Genomic DNA, 21660 nt, shown 5'->3' on the forward strand with positions numbered 1-21660 from the left:
ACCTATAAAGTGCATGTTATATATATATTGTATTAAGGGGACTCAGCCTATGAGCAGAGAAAGTTTTTGTTAGTAAAACAAAGTTCCATGGGGCATAGTGTACGCACCCAGGTCCCAAATTAAACCAAAAAACAATTACACACATTACAAGTCATAAAATGAAATCTCCATATAATGATTACCTATCCTACGTATCTGCACTGCTGGTTCAGTACCCCGTGCCCTTACGCACGTTTCGGTGCATATAGCACCTTTTTCAAGGGGGAAGTGACCTGGTAATGCTAGTAACGTGTGTTTCTTTTATGCTGCAAACGCAGCTGTACAATCAAATGCCTGGACGGAGTAGCGCGTGCGCACCAGCACACATGCCGCATCAAGCACAGCATCCGAGAGATCACAGCAACGCGCATGGGTCAGAGGGTACACTTCCCCCGACCCACGTGTGCGCGCGTCGCGTGAGTGCCGGAGACTGAACAGCAGCAGAGGTGTGCAGAAGCGCACGCGCAGGTCCAGCTGAGACGGAGAGCAGAGAAGAAACCCCCAAACAAATGCCACAGTACAGGTAAGCATACATTGATTAGAATTTTAGAGATTGAAAACAAGCTATATTCCTTATACAGAACTAGATACAGCAAAAAAAGGGAGTATAAAATAAAGGGGAGATTCCATAAATGGGGTATTTTATCAAATCATTAGTGGGTGGTGGAGATCACAAGAATGGTGTGTAAATGGAGTATAACTCTAAAGATGATAATAATGATGAAATCAAATGGCACATCCATCCCTCATAAACTCCATTTATCACCAGGAATGCATATTATGAACTTCCCATAGTGTGATACCGGTCACAAGCATGTGACATAGGCGTTAGTACATACACATAGGCTCACACCAGGGAATCACATATACGCATCAGCACATCACATATGAACATCAACATGATCAAACACGCATGTCAGATTGAGGTCCCCTCAACTGTTAAGTGTCTGTTCATTAATCACACACACATGGGGGGGCAGGGAAGGAATATGGGTCATAATTTTCTTCCCATTTCTTTGGTTCTCCCTCCCAGAGTAAAATGCAGAGCTGCTTATAAATATCTTGTTCAGTATCGATTATCCGGATTTAGTATCACGAACAACATGTAGGGGTTCATCAGTGTAAGCTGTCACTCCGACAGGAAGTACAAGTTTCTAAAATAAGGACAAAAACACAACAATTAAAATAAAAAAATGTTAGAAGCACAACGAGAGAGGGGGGATCGCACTAAATGAAGGAGGAAAAACTACGTTTCTCATTTAGTCCCTTGGGTGTCACTGTGTCAAGTGTGACGATCCAGCGACACTCCATTTGGGCAAGGAGGCATTACATGTCGCCTCCCCTGATGCCACAGCGAACACGATCGATGCCTCGGACCCTGAATGAAGAAGGGTCACAGCCATGAAGGGTTCGAAAATGTCTTGGTATGGTCTTAAGACCAGATAGGTCCAGGGCTTCCTTGGCTGCCAGGATGTCTCGCACATGCTCCCTCGTTCGGACCCTAAGCTCCCTAGATGTGAGGCCAACATAAATTAAATTGCAAGCACAGGTGGCATAATATACCACATATGCAGTGCTGCACAAAATATGATGGGTGATCTTAAATTGTTTAGTACCATCCGACGATTGAAAGTCATGTGCCCTGATCATATTCCGGCAGCTTGCACAATCGCTGCATGGATAGAAGCCCCACCTGGGACCAACGGATCCGAAAGGGGCAGCAGGCCAAGCAACATACTGGCTCCTTACCAACAAATCCCTGACATTCCTATTGCGCCTTGAGGTTAAGTAAGGATGGTCAGACAAAGTGGTGGCCAAAGTGGAGTCCATCCTCAAAATGTTCCAATGTTTTTCCAAGATACAGCAGATGGTGTTCCACTCAGAATTGCATGTAGATATGAAACATATAGAGTTATCCATCGATTTCCTTTCCACCTTCTTACTCAGTAATTGTACTCTAGAAGTTTTCTTGGCTCTAGTGTATCCCCTGTTGGCGCATCTCCTGCTGTAAACCCGAGAGAGAAACCATTCTCTTAAGTCAAGAGCCTGGTTCTCAAAACCGGCATCAGAGGAGCAATTTCCCCTCATCCGTAAAAATTGGCCGATAGGAATAGCCCTAATTGTGGTAGGGTCATGTGCAGAAGATGCGTGCAACAAGGAATTTACGGATGTTTCTTTGCGAAAAACATCCGTTTCAATATAGCCATCCTGTGCAATACTGAGTTGGATGTCCAGGAAATCGATGGATTTTTTGTGATATCTGTGTGTGAGCCTAATGTTGGAGCCGTTATGATTCAGCCCAGTCACAAATTCATTAATCCCAGATTCAGGGCCCTGCCATATAATCAATAGATCATCAATGTATGGATACCAGCACTGCACATGGGAGGTGACGGGAGCACCGACGCCGAAAATCTCCCTCTCCCAGTAACCCAGGAAGAGATTAGCGTACGACGGCGCACACGCCGCGCCCATGGCAGTGCGCAATTTCTAAAGATAGAAACGATCTTTGAAGGTAAAGAAGTTATGCGTCAGGATGAACCGCAATAGCTCTAAGAGAAGGTCACACAAAGATTGATCTAATCCACTCATACCCAGAAAAAATTGGGTAGCTCTAAGACCATCATTGTGGTCAATGCAAGTATAGAGGGGCTCCAAATCGGCCACAACAAAATACATGTCCGATTCCATATAGATCCCGTCCATTTTGGCCAAGACGTCCATAGTGTCCCTGACATAGGAGGGCAAAGTCTCAACCATGGGATGCAGGTAATGTTCTAAGAACTTACAAATTGGGTCACACAGCCCTCCGATGCCAGAGACAATAGGACGCCCGGGTGGTTCACACACATTTTTGTGGACCTTTGGCAGCAAATAAAAAGTAGGTATCTTCGGTTGATTTGCCAAAAGTCCATCTAAAATGCGCTTGGGAATGATATTTCCCTCGACTGCTACCTCAAGGATATTAAGTAACTCCCTGGTGTAAGTACGGGGTACTGAACCAGCAGTGCAGATACGCAGGGTACGTAATCATTATATGGAGATTTCTTCATTTTATGACCTGTAATCTGTGTAATTGTTTTTTGGTTTAATTTGGGACCTGGGTGCATACACTATGCTCCATGGAACTTTGTTTTACTAACAAAAACTTTCTCTGCTCAAAGGCTGAGTCCCCTTAATACAATATATATATAACATGCACTTTATAGGTACAATTGTGACTCATGATATATGGCAGAGATCTAGTGATTTGTGACTAGTGAGTTTCCTTGGTCTCTTTTACCTTCCTGCACATATGTGATTTGCACTGCATTTTGTGAAACCTATATCTGGACCTCGTTCTAACTTTATGAGTAGAGATGAGCGGTGTTCGACTCGAACTGTTCGCCAATCTCAAATTCGAGCTGTTTTGGGCGGTGTTCGAGCCGTTCGGCGAACACGAACGATTTGAAAAAAATTCGGCTGTTCGAGGTTATGTTCGACAACTGTTTGTGCACCAAAATCATAACTGGATTTTTTCTCAGTAATGCTGAAAATTAATGTTAATACGCAGTTTGAGTGTACAGCGGGGCGGGGGGAGGGGCAGGGGATGGATCTCTGCAGGAATAAGGAAGATCTCCATTTTTTTTCTCTTTCCCGCATTTACAGTGGGGAGGTGCAGTCTGTCAGCCTATCAGCAGCGCACACACGGAGCGAACTGCTTTTTTTCACACAAGCAAGGGCATGTGTCATTGGCAGTGCATGTCACATGTCTTTGCCCTATAAGACCCAGCCATTTTCCCCGTCGCCACCATTTTCTCACTGCTGCAGCTGCGTGTTAGATGGCACCACTGTTGCTGTGTGCGCTATACTTTGTTAATTTCAAGCCAATTTTCGCACAAATCTACAGATAGCTTGGGAGTAGGGAATAGTTGTGATTGCAGTCCTTTTAAGGACTAGGTTACATAATTTCACACGACTTTTATCAGGCAGGTCTGTGCTCTTAAATAGATAGGTTGGGAGTAAAGACTAATTGTAATTGGAGTCCTTTTCAGGACTAGGTTACATCAGTTCCTATCACTTTTTGCCAGGCAGGTCTGTGCCAGTGCTGTGCAAGTTTTTTTCACAGCATTTGGCTAAATCTAGCAAAGCAAATCCTTTTTGGCCTATTGCAGAGTGTGTTAGTCAGTGGAGTAGACTATCTGTGTTGCAAGCTACACCACCTGTGTATAGAATACAATTTTTTTTACTGCACCTAGTGAAGTAAAACCTTTTGGGCATCATTCTATTAGTCCATCTATACTAACCTCCACCAGGTTGCAAATTCAATATAATTTTTTTCTGCATCGAGCTCTGAAAAAATATTTAGGCTTCTAGCAGTGTGTGGGACTTGTTCTATTAGTCCATCTATACTAACCTCCATCAGGTTGCAAATTCAATATAATTTTTTTCTGCATCTAGCTCTGAAAAAATATTTAGGCTTCAAGCAGTGTGTGGGACTTGTTCTATTAGTCCATCTATACTAACCTCCATCAGGTTGCAAATTCAATATATTTTTTTCTGCATCTAGCTCTGAAAAAATATTTCAGCTTGTAGCAGTGTGTGGGACTTGTTCTATTAGTCCATCTATACTGACCTCCATCAGGTTGCAAATTAAATATAATTTTTTTCTGCATCTAGCTCTGAAAAAATATTTAGACTTCTAGCAGTGTGTGGGACTTGTTTTATTAGTCCATCTATACTGACCTCCATCAGGTTGCAAATTCAATATAATTTTTTTCTCCATCTAGCTCTGAAAAAATATTTCAGCTTGTAGCAGTGTGTGGTACTTGTTCTATTAGTCCATCTATACTAACCTCCATCAGGTTGCAAATTCAATATAATTTTTTTCTGCATCTAGCTCTGAAAAAATATTTAGGCTTCTAGCAGTGTGTGGGACTTGTTCTATTAGTCCATCTATACTGACCTCCATCAGGTTGCAAATTTAATATAATTTTTTTCTGCATCTAGCTCTGAAAAAATATTTCGGGTTCTAGCAGTGTGTGGGACTTGTTCTATTAGTCCATCTATACTAACCTCCATCAGGTTGCAAATTCAATATAATTTTTTTCTGCATCTAGCTCTGAAAAAATATTTCAGCTTGTAGCAGTGTGTGGGACTTGTTCTATTAGTCCATCTATACTAACGTCCATCAGGTTGCAAATTCAATATAATTTTTTTCTGCATCTAGCTCTGAAAAAATAGTTAGGCTTCTAGCAGTGTGTGGGACTTGTTCTATTAGTCAATCTATACTAACCTCTATCAGGTTGCAAATTCAATATAATTTTTTTCTGCTTGTAGCTTTGAAAAAATATTTCAGCTTGTAGCAGTGTGTGGGACTTGTTCTATTAGTCCATCTATACTGACCTCCATCAGGTTGCAAATTCAATATAATTTTTTTCTGCATCTAGCTCTGAAAAAATATTTCAGCTTCTAGCAGTGTGTGGGACTTGTTCTATTAGTCCATCTATACTGACCTCCATCAGGTTGCAAATTCAATATAATTTTTTTCTGCATCTAGCTCTGAAAAAATATTTCAGCTTGTAGCAGTGTGTGGGACTTGTTCTATTAGTCCATCTATACTGACCTCCATCAGGTTGCAAATTCAAGATAATTTTTTTCTGCATCTAGCTCTGAAAAAATATTTCAGCTTCCAGCAGTGTGTGGGACTTGTTCTATTAGTCCATCTATACTAACATCCATCAGGTTGCAAATTCAATATAATTTTTTTCTGCATCTAGCTCTGAAAAAATATTTCAGCTTGTACCAGTGTGTGGGACTTGTTCTATTAGTCCATCTATACTGACCTCCATCAGGTTGCAAATTCAATATAATTTTTTTCTGCATCTAGCTCTGAAAAAATATTTCAGCTTGTAGCAGTGTGTGGGACTTGTTCTATCAGTCGATCTATACTAACCTCCATCAGGTTGCAAATTCAATATAATTTTTTTCTGCATCTAGCTCTGAAAAAATATTTCAGCTTCTAGCAGTGTGTGGGACTTGTTCTATTAGTCCATCTATACTGACCTCCATCAGGTTGCAAATTCAATATAATTTTTTTCTGCATCTAGCTCTGAAAAAATATTTTGGCTTCTAGCAGTGTGTGGGACTTGTTCTATTAGTCCATCTATACTGACCTCCATCAGGTTGCAAATTCAATATAATTTTTTTCTGCATCTAGCTCTGAAAAAATATTTTGGCTTCTAGCAGTGTGTGGGACTTGTTCTATTAGTCCATCTATACTAACCTCCATCAGGTTGCAAATTCAATATAATTTTTTTCTGCATCTAGCTCTGAAAAAATATTTCAGCTTGTAGCAGTGTGTGGGACTTGTTCTATCAGTCGATCTATACTAACCTCCATCAGGTTGCAAATTCAATATAATTTTTTTCTGCATCTAGCTCTGAAAAAATATTTCAGCTTCTAGCAGTGTGTGGGACTTGTTCTATTAGTCCATCTATACTGACCTCCATCAGGTTGCAAATTCAATATAATTTTTTTCTGCATCTAGCTCTGAAAAAATATTTTTGGCTTCTAGCAGTGTGTGGGACTTGTTCTATTAGTCCATCTATACTGACCTCCATCAGGTTGCAAATTCAATATAATTTTTTTCTGCATCTAGCTCTGAAAAAATATTTTGGCTTCTAGCAGTGTGTGGGACTTGTTCTATTAGTCCATCTATACTAACCTCCATCAGGTTGCAAATTAAATATAATTTTTTTCTGCATCTAGCTCTGAAAAAATATTTAGACTTCTAGCAGTGTGTGGGACTTGTTTTATTAGTCCATCTATACTGACCTCCATCAGGTTGCAAATTCAATATAATTTTTTTCTCCATCTAGCTCTGAAAAAATATTTCAGCTTGTAGCAGTGTGTGGTACTTGTTCTATTAGTCCATCTATACTAACCTCCATCAGGTTGCAAATTCAATATAATTTTTTTCTGCATCTAGCTCTGAAAAAATATTTAGGCTTCTAGCAGTGTGTGGGACTTGTTCTATTAGTCCATCTATACTGACCTCCATCAGGTTGCAAATTTAATTTAATTTTTTTCTGCATCTAGCTCTGAAAAAATATTTCGGGTTCTAGCAGTGTGTGGGACTTGTTCTATTAGTCCATCTATACTAACCTCCATCAGGTTGCAAATTCAATATAATTTTTTTCTGCATCTAGCTCTGAAAAAATATTTCAGCTTGTAGCAGTGTGTGGGACTTGTTCTATTAGTCCATCTATACTAACGTCCATCAGGTTGCAAATTCAATATAATTTTTTTCTGCATCTAGCTCTGAAAAAATAGTTAGGCTTCTAGCAGTGTGTGGGACTTGTTCTATTAGTCCATCTATACTAACCTCCATCAGGTTGCAAATTCAATATAATTTTTTTCTGCATGTAGCTTTGAAAAAATATTTCAGCTTGTAGCAGTGTGTGGGACTTGTTCTATTAGTCCATCTATACTGACCTCCATCAGGTTGCAAATTCAATATAATTTTTTTCTGCATCTAGCTCTGAAAAAATATTTCAGCTTCTAGCAGTGTGTGGGACTTGTTCTATTAGTCCATCTATACTGACCTCCATCAGGTTGCAAATTCAATATAATTTTTTTCTGCATCTAGCTCTGAAAAAATATTTCAGCTTGTAGCAGTGTGTGGGACTTGTTCTATCAGTCCATCTATACTAACCTCCATCAGGTTGCAAATTCAATATAATGTTTTTCTGCATCTAGCTCTGAAAAAATAATTAGGCTTCTAGCAGTGTGTGGGACTTGTTCTATTGGTCCATCTATACTAACCTCCATTAGGTTGCAAATTCAATATAATTTTTTTCTGCATCTAGCTCTGAAAAAATATTTCAGCTTGTAGCAGTGTGTGGGACTTGTTCTATCAGTCCATCTATACTACCTCCATCCGGTTGCAAATTCAATATAATTTTTTGCTGCATCTAGCTCTGAAAAAATATTTCAGCTTGTAGCAGTGTGTGGGACTTGTTCTATTAGTCCATCTATACTGACCTCCATCAGGTTGCAAATTCAATATAATTTTTTTCTGCATCTAGCTCTGAAAAAATATTTCAGCTTCTAGCAGTGTGTGGGACTTGTTCTATTAGTCCATCTATACTAACATCCATCAGGTTGCAAATTCAATATAATTTTTTTCTGCATCTAGCTCTGAAAAAATATTTCAGCTTGTACCAGTGTGTGGGACTTGTTCTATTAGTCCATCTATACTGAACTCCATCAGGTTGCAAATTCAATATAATTTTTTTCTGCATCTAGCTCTGAAAAAATATTTCAGCTTGTAGCAGTGTGTGGGACTTGTTCTATCAGTCCATCTATACTAACCTCCATCAGGTTGCAAATTCAATATAATTTTTTTCTGCATCTAGCTCTGAAAAAATATTTCAGCTTCTAGCAGTGTGTGGGACTTGTTCTATTAGTCCATCTATACTGACCTCCATCAGGTTGCAAATTCAATATAATTTTTTTCTGCATCTAGCTCTGAAAAAATATTTTGGCTTCTAGCAGTGTGTGGGACTTGTTCTATTAGTCCATCTATACTAACCTCCATCAGGTTGCAAATTCAATATAATTTTTTTCTGCATCTAGCTCTGAAAAAATATTTCAGCTTCTAGCAGTGTGTGGGACTTGTTCTATTAGTCCATCTATACAAACCTCCATCAGGTTGCAAATTCAATATAATTTTTTTCTGCATCTAGCTCTGAAAAAATATTTAGGCTTCTAGCAGTGTGTGGGACTTGTTCTATTAGTTCATCTATACTAACCTCCATCAGGTTGCAAATTCAATATAATTTTTTTCTGCATGTAGCTTTGAAAAAATATTTCAGCTTGTAGCAGTGTGTGGGACTTGTTCTTTTAGTCCATCTATACTGACCTCCATCAGGTTGCAAATTCAATATAATTTTTTTCTGCATCTAGCTTTAAAAAAATATTTCAGCTTCTAGCAGTGTGTGGGACTTGTTCTATTAGTCCATCTATACTGACATCCATCAGGTTGCAAATTCAATATAATTTTTTCTGCATCTAGCTCTGAAAAAATATTTCTGCTTGTAGCAGTGTGTGGGACTTGTTCTATCAGTCCATCTATACTAACCTCCATCAGGTTGAAAATTCAATATAATTTTTTTCTGCATCTAGCTCTGAAAAAATAATTAGGCTTCTAGCAGTGTGTGGGATTTGTTCTATTGGTCCATCTATACTAAACTCCATCAGGTTGCAAATTCAATATAATTTTTTTCTGCATCTAGCTCTGAAAAAATATTTCAGCTTGTAGCAGTGTGTGGGACTTGTTCTATTAGTCCATCTATACTGACCTCCATCAGGTTGCAAATTCAATATAATTTTTTTCTGCATCTAGCTCTGAAAAAATATTTCAGCTTGTAGCAGTGTGTGGGACTTGTTCTATCAGTCCATCTATACTAACCTCCATCAGGTTGCAAATTCAATATAATTTTTTTCTGCATCTAGCTCTGAAAAAATATTTAGGCTTCTAGCAGTGTGTGGGACTTGTTCTATTAGTCCATCTATACTAACCTCCATCAGGTTGCAAATTCAATATAATTTTTTTCTGCATCTAGCTGTGAAAAAATATTACAGCTTGTAGCAGTGTGTGGGACTTGTTCTATTAGTCCATCTATACTGACCTCCATCAGGTTGCAAATTCAATATAATTTTTTTCTGCATCTAGCTCTGAAAAAATATTTCGACTTCTAGAAGTGTGTGGGACTTGTTCTATTAGTCCATCTATACTGACCTCCATCAGGTTGCAAATTCAATATAATTTTTTCTGCATTTAGCTCTGAAAAAATATTTTGTCTTCTAGCAGTGTGTGGGACTTGTTCTATTAGTGAATCTATACTGACCTCCATCAGGTTGCAAATTCAATATAATTTTTTTCTGCATCTAGCTCTGAAAAAATATTTCAGCTTGTAGCAGTGTGTGGGAGATGTTCTATTAGTCCATCTATACTAACCTCCATCAGGTTGCAAATTCAATATAACTTTTTTCTGCATCTAGCTCTGAAAAAATGTTTAGGCTTCTAGCAGTGTGTGGGACTTGTTCTATTCGTCCATCTATACTAACCTCCATCAGGTTGCAAATTCAATACAATTTTTTTCTGCATGTAACTTTGAAAAAATATTACAGCTTGTAGCAGTGTGTGGGACTTGTTCTATTAGTCCATCTATTCTGACCTCCATCAGGTTGAAATTTCAATATAATTTTTTTCTGCATCTAGCTCTGAAAAAATATTTCGACTTCTAGCAGTGTGTGGGACTTGTTCTATTAGTCCATCTATACTAACCTCCACCTGGTTGCAAATTCAATATAATTTTTATCTGCATCTAGCTCTGAAAAAATATTTAGGCTTGTAGCAGTGTGTGGGACTTGTTCTATTAGTCCATCTATACTGACCTCCATCAGGTTGCAAATTCAATATAATTTTTTCCTGCATCTAGCTCTGAAAAAATATTTCGGCTTCTAGCAGTGTGTGGGACTTGTTCTATTAGTCCATCTATACTGAACTCCATCACGTTGCAAATTCAATATAATTTTTTTCTGCATCTAGCTCTGAAAAAATATTTCAGCTTGTAGCAGTGTGTGGGAGATGTTCTGTTAGTCCATCTATACTAACCTCCATCAGGTTGCAAATTCAATATGATTTTTTTCTGCATCTAGCTCTGAAAAAATATTTAGGCTTCTAGCAGTGTGTGGGACTTGTTCTATTAGTCCATCTATACTAACCTCCATCAGGTTGCAAATTCAATATAATTTTTTTCTGCATGTAGCTTTGATAAAATATTTCAGCTTGTAGCAGTGTGTGGGACTTGTTCTATTAGTCCATCTATACTGACCTCCATCAGGTTGTAAATTCAATATAATTTTTATCTGCATCTAACCCAGCCAATACTTTTGGCCTAATACCATATTTTGGCCACTCAGCTCTGCTCGGTTCCCATCCATTGTTTTTTTGAGCAAACAACTCCAGAGTTTTGAATTAGTTAACCACCAAAATGAGTGGAAAAAGGCCTGCTGCTGGTGGAAAGGGTATTAGGTATGTTGGGAAGGGGAAAAAAGGTTTTGTCCGTGGGGTAGGTGTTAAAGCAACAGTAACATCGGCAGAAGAAAGACCATCTTCCAGCCAAACTAAAATGTCTACTTCTTTTAGCGGACAATGTGATAAGATCCCTTTCTTACGGCCACGCCAAACGCTACAAATTCCAAATGAGGCACAAAAACAGCAGGTGCTTCAACGGATATCAAGTGCTCCTTAAAGTGGGCTCTCCTCCACCTCAACTTCAACATCACAAATACTCCAGTCCTCAGACGGGTCACCCCAATCGCACTTGCTTCCTCACAGCTCCCAGGTCTCCAGCTGCCCGTCTGAGTATGGGGTAGAACAGATGGTTGAGTCTGCAGAGTTGTTTACTCATACTATAGCCTGGGAATCAGAGGTCGGCTCCAGAGCTTCTGTGAATCCAGATGAGGAAATGATCTGCACTGATGCCCAGAATCTTTATCAGTTGGATCCAGGACCAGACGCAGAAGGTTCTGACCATAATGTAGACCCTCGTTCCCAAACTGTAACTCCTGTTGGTGGAGACAATAAGGAAGACGATGATGAGACTCAATTACCTGATTGGAGTGACAACTTTAGTTTTTTGTCAGGGCAGGAACAGGTTGGCTCTGAGGACGATGGGTGTGATAACACACAGGGTGATGATGATGAGGTTGGAGATCCCACTTACTGTCAACCCAAAGTCAGCCAAGAGATGAGGTCAGCAGAGGAGGTGGAGGAGAATGCTAGTGAAGACGAGGTCAGGTTGCGCCTTCCTGGACAGAGACGTAGTACTGGAAGCACGTCAACAACTGCATCCTCAAACACAACTCTGCCTCTTACCACAAGTCGTGGTGTCTCTTCAGGTCGCATGGGTGCTAAGCCTTGCATAGCCTGGGCATTTTTTCAGATCGATAAAGATGACCCAATTCATGTTATCTGTAACATTTGTCAGCAAAAGCTAAGTAGAGGCCAAAAAATACATAGTTTGAGTACTTCATGCATGAACCGGCACATGGACATGAAGCATAAGTTGCAGTGGGAAGCTCACTGTGCTACAATGCGGCCTAGCCGGCCGGGCCCACAACCGTCTGCCACATCTTGTGCATCCACGGCCTCTTCATCCTCTGTGACTGGCGGGACAGCAGTCACACCTGTTTTGGGACGCAGACCTGCCACCTCTTTACCCGCAACAGCCAGCGTGATTGGCAGGTCAACATTTTCTTTGGAGGTGCTAACATCAGCTGGTGTTGAGCGCTGTCTGACATCGATAGCACCACCTTTGGATCAAGGCAACTTAACATGTCCGCCTGCATCTTCCTCACAGACCGGCAGTTTGCCGGAGACTCCCTTCTCAACCCCATGTAAGCACAACAGCCAGACCTCGGTCCCTCAGATGTGGACAAGTAAAAGACCATTTACTCCTAGCCATGTGAAAGCTAAGAGGTTGAATTTCACCATCTGCAAGCTCTTGGCTACAGAAATGCTGCTTTTCCGCCTGGTGGACACAGAGGATTTTCGAGACCTTATGTCCGTCGCAGTGCCCCAGTACCAGATGCCCAGTCGGCACTACTTCTCAAAGAAAGGTGTGCCTGCGCTTCACCAGCAAGTCGCACACAACATCACCGCTTCTTTGAGAAACTCTGTGTGTGACAGGGTGCATTTCACCACAGACACTTGGACGAGTAGGCATGGACAGGGGCGTTACATGTCGCTGACTGGACACTGAGTAACTATGGTGACAGCAGGACAAGGGGCTGCTGTCCAAGTCTTGCCGTCCCCACGAGTTGTGTGTCAATCCTCTTTATGTCAAAGTTCCTCCACTGCTTCTGCCTCCTCAACCTCCTCTCGGTCCTCCACCTGCACCCAAAGCCTGTCTGGTCATGCCACTAGCTTTCTAACTGCGCAGAAGGCATCCTGCACACCTCCTTACTATGCTGGCAGCAGGGCTCAAGGTCATCAGGCGGTTTTTACTTTGAAATGTCTGGGAAATGAGAGTCACACACCTGAGGAGTTGAGGTCAGCTCTGGAGAACAAGTTTCATGAATGGTTGTCTCCACTGGACCTGAACCCAGGGAAGGCCATGTGCGACAATGCTGCAAACCTGGGTGCGGCCCTTCGCCGGGGCAATGTCACACACGTGCCTTGTATGGCTCACATGTTGAACCTGGTTGTCCAGCAATTTTTAGCCCACTATCCTGGACTAAATGGCCTTCTGCAGAGGGCAAAGTCGCTGTATGCTCACTTCCGCCGTTCGCATCCGGCAGCTCAGCGACTTACATCTCTACAGAAGTCGTTGGGCCTGCCACTTCACCGGCTAAAATGCGATGTGCCTACCCGATGGAATAAAACTCTGCACATGTTGCAGCGACTGTGGCAGCACCGACAAGCCCTGGTGCAATACGTTCTGACGTATAGCCTGGGCCAACGAGATCCAGAGGTGGGGCATATCACGCTGGAGGAGTGGTCTCAGATCAGGGACCTATGCACCCTTCTGCACAGTTTCGAAATGGCGATGAAGATGTTTAGTGCTGATGATGCCGTTATCAGCATGACTATTCCGGTGATTTACATGCTGGCGCACATGTTAAACAGAATGCGGAGTCAGGTGGTGGCACAAGAGGAGGTGGAGGAAGTAGAGGAGGAGGAGTTGTATGCGGAAGGGCTAACATCTGCAAGGTCCAGACTGCACCAAGGCGGCAGGCATGTGAGGGTGGGGGAGATGGTTTTACCAGGGCGCATGGTAGCAGCCAAACTAGTGAGGAAGGTATCGGAGCCCAGGAAGAAGTGGAGGACGAACTGATGGAAGACTCATCAGATGAGGGAGACCTTGATCACATTTCTGTTGTGCGAGGTTGGGGGGAGAGGGCAGGGCAAGGAAGCATGATTGTTACCTCGCCACCAACACAACAGGGACTTGGTGCTCCTGGATGCGCAAGACACATGAGTGCCTTCTTGCTGCACTACCTGCAACATGACCCTCGAATTGTGAGAATTAGAAATAATCCTGACTACTGGGTTGCCACACTGTTAGATCCCCGGTACAAAAGTAAATTTGAAGAAATTATTCCTGCCATAGAAAGGGATGCACGCATACAGGAGTATCAGCAGAGACTGTTGCGGAATCTTACATGTGCTTTTCCACAAAACACCAGCGGTGCACGTAGTGAATCTCACAGTTCCAACTTGCCAACCGTGGGACCGTCGAGTGTTCAGCACTCAAACCGTAGCAGAAACACAGTATCTGCTGGTAACATCAATTTTGCGGAATCATTTCACCACTTTTTTAGCCCATCCTTTGCAAGGCCACAGGAGACAAGAAGTCTGACACATAGTCAACGCCTAGAGACGATGGTACACTAGTATCTCCAAGTAAACATTGAAGCCATGACTGTGTCACTAGACCCTTGCTCTTTTTGGGCTTCCAATCTGGATAAATGGCCGGAGCTCGCCACTTATGCCTTGGAGATCTTGTCATGCCCCGCAGCCAGCGTTCTGTCTGAACGTGTGTTCAGCGCTGCTGGTGGTGTGCTGACAGATAAGCGCACGCGGCTCTCCACTGATAATGTAGACAGACTTATGTTCATAAAGATGAACAAATCATGGATCCGAAATGACTTTTCTACCCCTGTGTCATCCTGGGGAGAGTAAAAGCTTGATGATTTGTTAAAATCACCTCACCAATCGTTTTAAGCTTTAAAATTACTAATCATGTTTATCTGTATCTTGGCTGGAAAATAATTTGGCCTTTGTAGCAGTGTGCAGTACTGATTCTATTAGGCCATCTATACTAAGCTCCACCAGATTTAAAATTACTAATCATGTTTATCTGTATCTTGGCTGGAAAATAATTTGGGCTTTGTAGCAGTGTGCAGTACTGATTCTATGAGGCCATCTATACTAAACTCCACCAGCTTTCAAATTACTAATAATTTTTAGCTGCATCTAGCCCGGAAAATAATTTTGGGTCTCCTAGATGCGCAAGACACATGAGTGCCTTCTTGCTGCACTACCTGCAACATGACCCTCAGATTGTCAGAATTCGAAGTAATCCTGACTACTGGGTTGCCACACTCTTAGATCCCCCACACTCTTTGATCAACCTTTTCATTTTAATAAAGAACAAAAAATGGTCATTTTTGAAATTATAAGCATTAGCAGGTTATTAGAAACTGAAATCAAACAGTTTTCAACTCAAAACTTTATTCTAGGTGATGTTACATTTGCACATAGGACCCCTTGTTCGAAAGGAGCTTCTGAACTCTCTCGTCCATTGAATTTGTCAGGTTTTGGATGGTTTCTGCTTCAATTGTTTTGCATGAGGACAGAATACCCTCAGAGATGTTGCTTAGATGTGAACTGCCTCCCGCCATCATAGACACTCCTTTTGATGATGCTCCAGAGGTTCTCAATGGGGTTGAGGTCAGAGGAGCATGGGGGTCACACCATAAGTTTGTCCCCTTTTATGCCCATATCAGCCAGAGATGCAGATGTGTTATGTGCAGCATGAGATGGTGCATTATTATGCATGAAAATGATCTTGCTGTGGAATACACATTTGTTCTTCTTGAACCATGGCAGGAAGTGCTGTTTGAGAACTCCACATACATTATGGAGTTCATCTTTACCCCTTCAGGGATCCTAAAGGGGCCGACAATCTCTCTCCCCATGATTCCAGCCCAAAACATTACTCCACCTCCTCCTTGTGGGCGCTGTAGCCGTGTTTGTGTGGGGTGTCCATCAACCAGCCATCCTCCACTCCATCCATCTGGACCATCGAGCGTTGCACGGCACTCATCGGTGAACAAAACAGTTTTGAAGTCAGTCTTCATGTATTGTTTGGCTCACTGGAGCCGTTTCTGCTTGTGTGCAGTGGATAGAGGAGGTCTACAGGATGGCTTACGCACAGCTGCAAACTTCTGAAGGACTCTGCATCTTGTTGTTCGGGGGACATTGGAGGCACCAGCAGCTTCAAAAACTTGTCTGCTGCTATGACAAGGCTTTTTTGCCGCTGCTCTTTTAACCTGACGTAATTGCCTGGAGGAAAGAGTCCTCAATTTTACCTTATCAGCACGCACATGTGTGTACTGTGAATCAGATACATACTTCTTGATTGTGTGATGATCAGGATGAAGTGTCTTGGCAATGTTGATTGTAGTCATGCCTTGACCTAAACACTCCACAATTTGTTGCTTCTCATCAGCCGACACATCCTTTTTCTTTCCCATTTGGGTAGAAAATGTAGGCTGCTTAATAATGTGGGACAGCCTTCTTAAGTAGTCTTGCCTTTCATTGGACACACCTGCCAAACTAATTAGCACAGGTGTCTGCAATTGCTTACAGTCATATAAAGAGCCCTGACACCCATCACCATCAATGAGTTTAACTGACAAACAAACAAATTCTTCCTTTATCACTCCTAAACACTTTTTGCATAATAATTTTTAACACAGTGTACATGTGCTTTTCCACAAAACACCAGTGGTTCACGTAGTGAATCTTACAGTTCTTACTTGCCAGCCGTGGTCTGTATGGAGTTGTTCAATAAAGGGCCCAAAATTAAGATAACATAGACGGGAGAGGTCTCTATGAATACGAATTCCTAAGTATTTGAAACCCTATGAGGGCCAGGCAAAGGGAAAGTTGGACTGGATGGAATCCTGTATGGATTTGGGGAGGTAGACATCGAGGGCCTCAGACTTCGCTGCATTGATTTTAAAATTTGACCATGTAACAAAGTGATCTATTTCAGCCATAACATCAGGGATGGATATATGTGATTGAGTGATATATACTAGGACATCATCAGCAAATGCAGAGCACTTGTACTCGGTGCCTCCCACCTCAATCCACCTAATATTGGGGTTATGGCGAATTGATGAGAGCAGGTGCTCCATCACTAGAATGTATAAGAGAGGGGACAGAGGACATCCCTGCCTTGTCCCATTGGTGATTATGAAAGGTGATGAAAATGTTCTGACGCGCCCCCTGGGCCTTGGGACACCCGGAGCCGGACCCTTTTTGGTGGATGCTGGTGGTTGTAGTCTCCGTGGCGGTGACCCGGTTCCGTGGCTCAGGGCGGTCAAACCAGTGGCGGAACTATTTATGTGGTTTTGATGTTTAAATGTCCGACTACTCCACCCGTGGATTGCGCTTAGAGTGATCCGCCACTGCAGGACAGATAGCTGAGGCTGGTGTTGTGGGTGCAGCAGAGCGTAGTATAACTCCCCACGGGAGGAGTATAGCCTCAGGGCAGTGTATGCGGAGGATGGTGGTGATGGTGCAGGGCAGCAGCAGTAACGACACGGAGTCAGTGATGCAGTCCAGGGCCTTTACTCACAGTTCTTATTATCCAGACCACTTCTGCAGGTAACGGCTGCCCACGTTGTGCTGTGCTCACCAGGTGAGGGGCTCAGACAACTCCCAGATAACTTTGGAGCGCTTCACAGGACCCCCTTTGTGTGTCCTTTGTCTGGCCTTTCTTACCAACGCTTCTGTCCGGCTGCCTCGGGCCTCCTCTTGGTAAACTTGGCGCCAGTTTCCCTGACCCTATGTGGTGCCTTCCTAGCGGGTGTAGCAAGGGGCTGCGCCACATAAAATGTCACAGCCTCCGGTTTCTAGCTGAGGGTCGTTTCCCGCCTCCACTAGTTTCGGGGACCGGTCTCCCCCTTTGGCCTGACCCCTCCACGCAGGTGGATTCGGGCGTGCGGTGGCGACTCGCCCGTCCGCACCCCTGGGATCCCTTCGTTCCTCGTTCCTGGAGCCTTCTCCGCTCCTCTTCCTTCCTTCTCCCTCTTCCAGGCCAGGGCCTCTGTTACTAGGCCCGGCTCTGGAGCAGAGCTCATGCAGAGCCCCTGCTCCCTGTCACTTCTGCTCAGACTTCTCTGCACTGAACTAAGATGGTGCCCAGCTTTTATACTCCCTTTTCAATGCACCCAGGAACTGCTTCCTCCCTGCTCCTGCACTACAGGGTTCCCCTTCCTCGGTGTTCCCTTCCCCCACTCCAGCCAGGGACAGGAACTGTCGTGCCCATCTCAGGGGCATATTGGTCACCCTGCCCCACGGCAATGTGGTGTAATGCATGCAGGTGTCGGGGTCCTGATCCACACTCCATCCTTACCTGAGAGTGAGATATCACACCTCTGGGTTAGGTGCAATACCTCTGTAGCAACCGAGCCCTCGGGGTGCTACAGTTCCACTTATCTTCAGCCTAGGTGACGTATTGCCATACAGGGCCGTGATTTTGGCTATAAATGGGTCCCCTAGACCCCTACCGCAAGCTTTTTAAGAGAATAATGTATGGCGTGCCAGGAGACTCTATGGAATGCTTTCTCAGCATCCAACTAGAGTATCTAATTACAAATTTTTAACTGCATATAGCCCAGGAAATACTTTGTGCCTAGTAGCAGTGTCTGCTAGTCAGCGGATTATCCCACCTGTTAAGCAAGCTACACCACCTGTAGTTTGGACACTTCAGTTTTTCAAAGGAAATGCTTCGAGACCCCGGGATACTCAGTGAAGAGCATCAGGAGGCACCCCAAGGCATAGGTGCTGGGACTGGCGGTAGGACGCCTTGCAGTGGACCGCTGAGCTCGATCCTTATAAAAGCTTTTTAACTGCAGCAGCTTTAGTGGACGCTACTGGAGCTGGAATTACGCGGCTGCTGGCATGAGACTTGCCCTCCAATAGATCCTTGTAAATGGATTTAAAGTGTACTCATTCAAATTAGAGAGACAATTTAAATTAAAAAGCTTAGACCTGCCTCCACCACAGGGGGCTCGCTCGACCCACTAGCGGACAGGCAGCAGTATTGGGAGAGGGGGGCTGGCGGTCAGGGTCCACCGCAGCTCTGGCACAAAGCCGGCGACACGGAGGTCGCACGGGCAGGAATGGACTGGCCGTGTCGGCTTCGCACTTTTTTGGTTTTAGAAGGGCATGACATGCCTATATCTGTGTCTCCCCCTCCTTTTACTCCTCCACCTCTTTTCTTTTCGCATGACTATATGTACTTGTCACTTTTCCATGTGTTAGTTGTGTCTTCTGAGCAGTTTGTCAGCTTTTGGACACCTTTGAAGGTGTTTTCTATGTGTTTCTATGTGTTTTTGGTTACCTGCCATTGGTTTTTACAGTGTTCGAAGGTGTTCGACGAACAGTTCGACGAACAGTTCGGCGAACATACGGGTGTTCGATTAACTGAACTGAACTCGAACACTACGGGGGTGGCTCAACACTATTTATGAGGAACTTTCCTCTTGCTCTGGTGTTCAAATGAACACCGTTCTTTTATCCTGTTTGTATGAGTATTGTTCAATAAAATGGTGCTTATTTCTAAATTTATTGACTTCTGGATCCTTTTATGACTCCAATTTGGTGTGTTGTAGGTATTAGTGTTATGTAATTGAAAAGTTATGTAATCTGAGTTACTTTTTTGTTCCAAATTGGGACTAAGAAGGTAAACAAGAAGCATAAACTTTTTGACATCAAGCAGAGATTCTTAGAATTTACTGGAATGACAAGTAACTTTTCAGAATAAGTTGACCTGTATGTATTTATAAGGAATACACTATATCTGGCCATTATTCATTTGTATCCAGCAGTTTCACCAGTCCGCAGGTTGTATTTCTTGAATTGCAATTGACTCTGAGCTGGTGGGAGTAGAGTAGTTGCTCCTGTGTCTCCCATACACAGTTCAGCATGCAGGGATGGATTCCTGTATTTTATTTCTTAGCCCACAAAAATAAGCAGCAGCATGGAGGAAATTGCACAATCCTAATGATCAGTGTAGATGTGAATCTACCTTTGGGTTGAGGTAAAAGACTTGTTAGTAAGCTTGAAAAAAAATTTCTGTGTCTCCCTCTCCATGTTTCCTCACTCTGTTCCTTACCTATTCTCCCCTCTCTATAGAGTATAATGTGCCACATGACACCATAAGGAGCTGATAATCCATCTTGTCTGAACAAGTTGCAGTTGAGATGATCTTCCAATTGGATCATGAGTTCAGGAAAGAAGGGGAGGGAAGAAGTGGCTCATGAGTAGTGTTGAGTGAATTTATTCAGCATTTCAAATTTGGGTTCTGGAACCTGAGTAGATTTCACTATTATTATTTTTTACATAGATTCTCAAATTTCTAATTACCACTAGATTATGCAAAGCTGGAGGTACAATTCCATTTTAAAACAATACTTAATCAAAACATTTAATTTAAAATAAAATGTGTGTATTTCCAGTTCCTAAAGAAGATCCAACGCCAAATGGTGTAATATGTCCCACCGCCCACTGTAAGAGCACTTCAGAGGAATGTAAGAGCGACAAGATGATGAACTGCACTGGATCCATGAACCCATGTGCTGAATATAGCGGAAAAGCGAGGGATCCAGGTGAGAAAAATTGATGTTTTTTCTAATTTTACAATTATGTAAAATAAATAATATATTGTACAAATAATCTAAAATAAACCAGTTTATAATCTTGACCCAAAAATATCCATCAGTCTTGTTCATACAGCTCTAGGGAGTATTTGATTGTTTAGATCCTTTCAATTCACAATATTAATGTTTTAGAGCAATTTTATCATATCATAAAATTAGATTTTGTACATAGGTTATTTTATCTAATGATGTCTGCTGTTTTTATCTCTGCAGATGGGACAGTGGAGAAATATTCCATTAAAGGTTGTGTTAATACTGATGGCTGCCGATTAAATTTTGACATCGACGTTGCGCTAAAAGAAATGCACAGGGAGTATCTAAAGTGTTAGGTGACTTATCATAGTCCAGACGTCTTCAAGAATGAATCAATCACCTTCAATTCCAATAATCTTCATTTGATTTGTCTTAATTGGAAATGATGTAGGATACAATGTTTAGCGTCTTCCATAGAGGCATCTAAATTACTTTTGGCTTTTCATTTGTGAGTTGGGACTTTTTTCTTTTCATAATACCTCAACTGTTCTTAGAATCAGCGTTGGGTATTAATAACTTATTTCCTGATTGCCACAAGACAAATGATCCATAACTAAAGATTCTCTATTATTAATATATAACTTATTTAACAACTTAATGAAAAATATGTGCAATGTTAATATTGCAATAAATGTGTTGGTCACTAATATAATCTCACTGTAAAGCATCCTAGGTTTATTAATTCATCACCATTGAGAGAAACAAAATTGTCTTCTTCAAGGTATCACCTATGACCATTGTCAGTGATCTTGTACACTACAGGACGTCTCCTACTAGAAAACATTAACTCACTGAGTCACTATCACTATTTCCCATATAGTATGGGTCTAAACAGTTGTTATTCAACTCACAATTGACTCTCAGTACTGACAGTGTAGTCAATGTCAAGAGTTCATATATATGCGCACACCCATGTGCAATCTAGTCCCATTCATAGTATGGACTAACTCTTTCCACTGGTTGTACCCTTTTTAGCTTCAGCTAAACAGATTATTATGCTATCATCAGTCTGCTCGATGTGGCGGCGGACCACAACATATATTGCTTTTTAAAAAAATATAACCAGCTGCCTCC

The 21660-nt window shown here is 42.2% G+C and overlaps 1 pseudogene; it reads left to right on the plus strand.

The window, feature by feature from the left end:
* The window catches only part of LOC141171642 (phospholipase A2 inhibitor NAI-like), a 45993-nt pseudogene extending 25111 nt beyond the window's left edge, over positions 1–20882 (plus strand).
* Positions 20883–21660: the final 778 nt, after the last annotated feature.

This window comes from Phyllobates terribilis, unplaced genomic scaffold, assembly GCF_046119375.1.
Source record: "Phyllobates terribilis strain yellow unplaced genomic scaffold, ASM4611937v1 Scaffold_12__6_contigs__length_324123572, whole genome shotgun sequence".
NCBI classification, from domain to species: domain Eukaryota; kingdom Metazoa; phylum Chordata; class Amphibia; order Anura; family Dendrobatidae; genus Phyllobates; species Phyllobates terribilis.